Source organism: Ailuropoda melanoleuca, unplaced genomic scaffold (assembly GCF_002007445.2).
Source record: "Ailuropoda melanoleuca isolate Jingjing unplaced genomic scaffold, ASM200744v2 unplaced-scaffold6740, whole genome shotgun sequence".
Lineage (NCBI taxonomy): Eukaryota > Metazoa > Chordata > Mammalia > Carnivora > Ursidae > Ailuropoda > Ailuropoda melanoleuca.
Genome location: NW_023242059.1, coordinates 1 through 7,171, shown reverse-complemented (window position 1 = coordinate 7,171; position 7,171 = coordinate 1). Strand labels below are relative to the sequence as shown.

At 40.7% G+C, this 7,171-nt stretch overlaps 1 pseudogene; it reads right to left on the bottom strand.

Moving 5' to 3' along the window:
• Positions 1 to 3,479: 3,479 nt before the first annotated feature.
• LOC100475935 lies at positions 3,480 to 4,086 on the bottom strand (annotated as a pseudogene).
• Positions 4,087 to 7,171: the final 3,085 nt, after the last annotated feature.

The window sequence follows — 7,171 nt, the reverse complement described above, 5'->3', positions numbered from 1 at the left end:
AATTCATAAATCAATCAATGTAATTGATAGATCACAGTAATAGAAGAAAAGACAAAAACCATATGATCCTTTCAATTAATGCAGAAAAAGCACTTGACAAAATACAGCATCCTTTCCAGATTAAAACTCTCCACAGTGTAGGGATAGATGGAACATACCTCAACATCATAAAAGCCATCTATGAAAAGCACACTGCAAATATAATTTGCAATGGGGAAGAATTGAGAACTTTTCCATTAAGGTTAGGAAAACGACAGGGATGCCCACTCTCACAACCTTTGTTCAACATAGTACTAGAAGTCCTAGCCTCAGCAAACAACAAAAAGAAATAAAAGGCATTCCAGTTGGCAAAGAAGAAGTCAAACTCTCTCTCTTTTCACAGATGACATGATACTTTATATGGAAAAACCAAAAGACTCCACCCCCAAATTACTGCAGCAATTCAGCAACGTGGCAGGATACAAAATCAATGCACAGAAATCAGTCGCTTTTCTATACACTAACAATGTGACTGATGAAAGAGAAATTAAGGAATTGATCCCATTTACAATTGCACCAAAAACCATTAGATGACTAAGAATAAACCTAACCAAATAGGTAAAGGATCTGTACTCTAGAAACTACAGAAAACTGATAAAAGAAATGGAGGAGATGGAAAACATTCCATCCTCCTGGATTGGAAGAATAAACATGGTTAAACTGCCAAGTACTTTCTAATATGTCATCCCATTGGGATTTGGTTTCTTCATCTATCATTTTTAATGCGAAAATAGGCTCGAACTAAGTACTGCCTATAGACTGCCTTTCTGAATCTGGCTTCCAGTGACATGGTAGCATCCAGAGCCTTGCTGGGAGTTGTCCCACATGGCTGAATCTCTCTTTCACAGTCCCCGATCCTCTCTCTCTTGCCCACCTTTCCTTAGCCTTTTCTGGAGTTGCTCACAGAAGGCATCCTATTTGATGTCTCTTGGGACAAGTCGAGTAGTCCTCTTTCTGCAGCTACCAGACAAGGTGGTGGTAGCTGTGCAGCTGCAGCTGATAAGAATAAGTTCCAGAAATAGTGGCAGGAAGTAATCAAGTCCCAGTCTTGGCCACCGAGTGTAGGTGGTGAGCCATAACTTCAGATCACACCAGGGACTTCTTAGGGCCTGGCAGCTGAGCACATGGAGGGTTGCTCTCTGCTCTCCATGCTGGTGTCTGTACATCCAGCTTGTTCTGCTGGACTCTGTAGTTGGCAGAGCCTCAAATCCTTGCCAGCTGCCTTTCTCCTGGACAGGAATCAGTTCTTCCAGCACCCAGGTTTTGGCACCCAGGTTCTGTCCTGCCTACAATGGGATACAAGGACATCATAGTGGAATTGGCTTCTGGGGTGCTGGCCACCCAATTTCCACCATCGGCCATAAAAAAAAAAGGGATTAAAGGACAGCCAAGCAATGCAAGAAAAGATCAGCAGAAGCACCAGAGTGAAGCTGGTTAAAAAGTCCTAAAACTCAGGGTCATGTGGGCCGTGACCAGTGAGGAAAAAGGGCAGTGGTGTCTTGGACTAGTCAGAGGCATTGGCCCTACAGATGGATTTCTCCAGCCCATACACAAAAGCATTTGGGACCTGTGTTGCCCAGGGCCCCACCCAGGAGTTTCCTACTGGCAGGTGAAGGCGGTATCTGAGAAACATATTGAAGAATTTAGAGGATTAGTTCCTGAAGGCTGCTGTCCAGCCTTAGAACCCATTCAGAGCTGAGCAACAGCAGCCATGAGGCCTAAGTCCATGAAGCTCGAGCCAGACAGTCTCCTGAGATTTAGGCTGTTCAATGCCAGCACCTGTATCTGGGGCAGCTCCTTCAGCAGCATCTCCAAATTAACTGAACTTTAGGAAAAGGAGAAAGAAGAGGAGTATCAAATGTGCCTCCCTAAAGACAAAAAGCCAATGGAGACAGAAACAGGCCAGCAAGAAAAGTCTACAACTTGGAAGAGATTCCAGCAGAGAAATGGGCAACACTTTCCAATCCTCCTGCCAGGGATGATGAGTGCAAATTTCTAAGTTCTCTGGAGGGGAACCCTCAGCTATGAATGTCTACTTCCAAGATCAGGCAGGAAATTTATTTGTCTTATTACAAGGTAGATTGGAGGAGAAAAAATAGTAATGATACAAACATAATAAGACTTGAACATACACTCTTAGTTGATCCATAACCACGTGATCTATGCTATATATGTGGGATAAAGTATTATTATCCTTATTTTACTTATGAAGCAATGGAATGTCACTTAGGTGACTTGCTGGATGTCACAAGTAAAAGCAGTAGAGTTGGGACTACAGCCCAGGTTTCCTGCCTCCAAGTATGGTGGTCTTTCCGCTACAGAAGTCCTGAGGTAGGACTAAGGAAACGTTTCAAGTGAAGTTGTACTGCTGAGTTTATGTCAAGTTTATGAAGAGAGCCTCAAAATTTAGTTCAGGTAAAATATAAAGGAGGTGGAAAAAGTGAACTGGAGAATGAAACAGAGGAAAAAACAGTAAAACAAAATATGAAATATTGATACTTTTGTGTTCAGAATATAGTGGTAGGAGGTAGGAGGTTCCATTGACCCTTGCTCAGTGCTTTCTTATTCCTTTCCCATGGTAAGGCCTCCAGTTCCTTATTATGAGATGGCCAGCCACCATATGTCCCCCTTCTAGATCCCAGGAAAGATAGAGGCAAAAGGCCAGACTGGAAGAGAGAGATGGCAGCTAACAATAGTGAGAGCATTGTCCTCCTGACAGAGTTGGGGCTTATTTAGCAACTCATGCCTTTGGCCAAAGGAAGATTTGGTATTAAAAGATACAGACTTTTCTGTCTTCCACTTGAGTTCACCATGAGGATAACATGCTGGGGTGATCACATAAATGCTGGCTTTGGAAGCACTGAGGCTCCCTTTCCTTGACTACCAGATTTGTGTGTGCTTCAGAGTTCAGTGCTTTCAGAAGAGGCCTCAGGAAAAAGGCCAAGGGATGCATTGTCCAGATGATTTGACATTGCAAAACTATCAACCTCATTGTGAATGTCACTCAACATACTTGATGCTGAGCCATTCTATTTCTCTGGCCATTCCCTTGCATTTTATGTTTTATTTATTTATTTCTATAATGAAAGGTAACTGTTTCATTACTGAAGAGAAAAAATGTACACAAGAAAATCTAGATTCTTTTTCCTCTTGCACTACTTTTTGTAGTGCAGTTCCAGATATCAACTTTGAGGGTATTTACAAGGGTAAATTTTTCTTAGCACATGACCATTTACTGTGTGGTGGATGTTTTTCCATAGAAATCATATACAGAAGTGGAATATATTCTCAGAGTTTACAACAAGCTTAGAACATTGTATTAACAGAAGACAGTATTTTACTGTAAAAGATCTTAAACGTGATATGATCTTGTGGCTTATAAATGTTTAATTACTTGATTTGAACAGGGGAATGAAAAAAACAGCAAGACAGGCCTGGCTTTAAGTTTTTTTGTATTCAATGCCTTTTACTATTACATCATCTCCAAGTAGCTGATACACATAAATGACAACTGTAGAGGCCTGGATATCCACTGATACAAATGAAGGAATAATGTTTGTTTCTAAGGCATTATATGCTTCAGTGGCAGAACCTGGGTTAATGTAAAATTTTTTTTCATGCTCAAATGCTTCAAATTTGTGTGTGTGTGTCTTGAGATAAGACTGTCCACATCAAACTGCCCCTGCAGTAGGGCTAAGCTGGCCATGTCTCCCATGCAATAACTTGATGCCTATGGATCAAACCAATTTTGAACTGCCCAGCAGTCACAACTTTCTGTTCTGGATAATTCAGATTCTTGTCAAAGACTACTCTCACAATGTGAACATCACTGGCCAGAGTCTTGAGATAGTCATAGCTCTCTTTGGAGCAAAGTTTTCCAGTACAGAGAATGTGCTGAATCATTCCTGGCACAAGCAGTTTTTTAAATTTAGTCAGCAAACTGTTTCACTGGGGTGGGATGTGCAGGTCTCCATACCAACACTGACTGGAGAGAGAGCAATCTTCATCTTTAGAGGGGGATCCCTTCAGATATGGATTGAAGTACATAGTTAATGTGTTGATGTGGGAAGCATCCTGTCCCTGGCCTCTGCTCAGTCACCACAACCACTGCTGCCTTCTTCTGGGCTCCTCAGCAACCCCCTTGCATTTTAGAAAGGTTGTTTCTTGTGCTCAAACTGCAGTCTCTGACTTTGTCAAATAGGATGTCCAGTTATTCTTGATATTCCTTTTCTATTCTAGTGTCTAGGAGATTTCAAAGCCTGAAATAGATCTCAGACCAAGGAGACACAATGTCACTGGGGCAGAGATCCTAGGAATACAGAACAAATCTGGACTGTGGAGCGAGAATCCTTTGTCCCCAGGAAATTTGTTTTGATGGAATTACCTGAGCCCTCACTCAGATTGTCCACAAATGACAGTTCCTCATTTGGCCAGTTAAATTGTGGCAAGCTTATACCCAGTGTTTCCCTTAATCTCTGCCTAGCCCCTGCCTAGTGAGGCCTCTGACTTCCCCTAGAGAGGGTCAGCATCTCTATGTAGGGGAGAGTCTCTGTTTTTGCTTTTTTCCTTATCAGTTTCCACTACTTGTTTTATCTTGTCCACAAAATTTATCTGGTACAGGGTTAGCAGTTAGCTTACTTTTGAGCAGAGGAAATGAAGCTCAGTGGAGACAGTTGAAATTTCTCAGGAAGGGTTCTTTCTCATCTCCTGCAACAAGGATATAAAAGCCTTTCTTCTGTGATTCTTTCCTCCACAATGGCCTATGCCCTCTTTCACACATAGGTGCGACAGCCAGGGCAAAGAGGAGAATGCTTTGTTAAGTTTGTAACTTCTCCCAAAACTGCATTATTTTTACTCTCTTTTCCTTCTTACCGACTTTTTCTACTTCACGATTTCCTCTTTTCTAGTCTGGTTTGGGGATTTCAGTTCTCGCTACTTTTGTATCATATCCTTCTGCCACTTGAAGGAAGAAGACCCTTCTCCATTTTCCCAGAGAGTTTTCTTTCTTCCTTGCAATAAGAACAACACACTAGCTCCACCATTTCCATGTCTTTCCTCTCCATCTTCCTGGTGGTCTTAATATTAAGTTCCTTAGTAGTGGGAAGATTGAAAAAGAGCCCGTAATATTACCAGAGGGAATTTGACCTTCAAACCAAGGTTGGGAGTATAGAAGAGAAAGAAGAAGAAAGAGAAGATAGATTTCTCTTTTTTTTAATGACTTTTTATTATATTATGTTAGTCACCATACAGTACATCCCCGGATTCCGATGTAAAGTTCGATGCTTCGTTAGTTGCATATAACACCCAGTGCACCATGCAATATGTGCCCTCCTTACTACTCATCACCAGTCTATCCCAATCCCCCACCCCCCTCCCTCTGAGGCTCTCAGTTTTTTCTCATAGTCCATAGTCTCTCATGTTTCATTCCCCCTTCTGATTACCACCCCTTTATTTATACCTTTCTTCCCCTACTGATCATCCTGGTTCTTATGTTCCATAGATGAGAGAACCCATATGATAATTGTCTTTCTCTGCTTGACTTATTTCACTGAGAATGATAGATTTCTAACTGAATGGTAAGGTCGTCTTTTCCAGAGGATATGAGCCATTAACAAACCTTAGGGAAGGAAATCATGAAATCAGAGCCAGAACTGAGTTTGTGTAATTTAATATTCCGAAGATAGAAAGGTTCCCCACACTCTGATTCATATCATGCTTGACTTGATTCAAACTTTTTTCGAAATGCTTTTGCCTGTTTTTGGAGTAGCAATTATATAAATTTGATTATGATGATACTAAAATACTTTTTCACCATCCCAATCATTCATTTTTCTTAAGTATGGACAAGTTATCCTTTCTTCCTTGCTTTTTAAATCTTTAAACTAAGGCTAATCATAATTCCTTCCTCACAGAATGGCTGTGATAATCAGAATAAAATCTTATATATAGTATTATGAAATTGATTTCGGTTAATACTAGTATTTTTTACTTGGAAAGCTCTTTATCACTTACAAAACCTTTGACATAATCTCTCAATTCATCTTCACAAATTCTGTGACAGAGTTTGGGTAAACATTCTCATACTCATTTCATAGATGGGACTCAGTGAAACCAACTATGTTGTCCAAAGTCACATAAGTAAGTGAAGGAACCAGTTCTGTTGACTTTAATATCAGCAAGAATTCTACTGTGCCAAACCTTCTTTGCTGGAAACTATGGCTATGTTCTATGTAGCTACCTTCAGAACTGCATGGCAATTCAGGCCAAAAGGCTGGACTTATCTAATAAATGAATACTGTAGAGGAGGTATGCACGTAGGAGATATGCTTATAGGAATTTCTTTTCAATTAAGATAATAAGGGGTGCCTAGGTAGCTCAGTCATTTAAGCGTCTGCCTTTGGCTCAGGTCAGGATCCCAGGACCCTGGAATTGAGCCCTGCATTGGGCTCCCTGCTCAGTGGGGAGTTTGCTTCTCCCTCTGCCTGCTGCTCTTCCTTCTTGTGTGCACTCCCTCTCTCTCTCACTCTCTCTCTGTCAAATAAATAAAAACTTTAAAAAAATTAAGACAGTAACTACATACATCACATGAAGATTTATGTAATAAATATTTGAAACTCAATATCTATCCAGGAATCCAGAATTGTTGTATATATTAGACTTAGATTCAGCTGTGTATAACAGAAACCCAAGTAACAGCAGCTTATACAAGGTAAAGATTTGGGGTTTTTTCCCCTCACATATACACTTCTAGAGATAGATAATCCATGGCAGTCCAGAGGTAGGCAGTTCCAAGATACCACCAGGGTCTCAAGCTCTCCTGGCTCTTGATAAATCCTTCTTAGTATATCTTTTCATCCTCAAAGTCACCTTATCATCCTAAGATAACAACTGGAGCTGCAGACATCAGGATAGAGGGCAATCTATATTCCACTTACATTTTTGATTGAACAGAAGTGTGCCACAAAATTACCCCTATATAAAGGAGGCTACATTTGATTTTTCAAACTGGGTACATCACCACCAGAATAGAAGGGTATTAAGAGGGCACATATTGCATGGTTCACTGGGTGTTATATGCAAATAATGAATCATGGAACATTGCATCAAAAACTGGGGATGTACTGTATGGTGG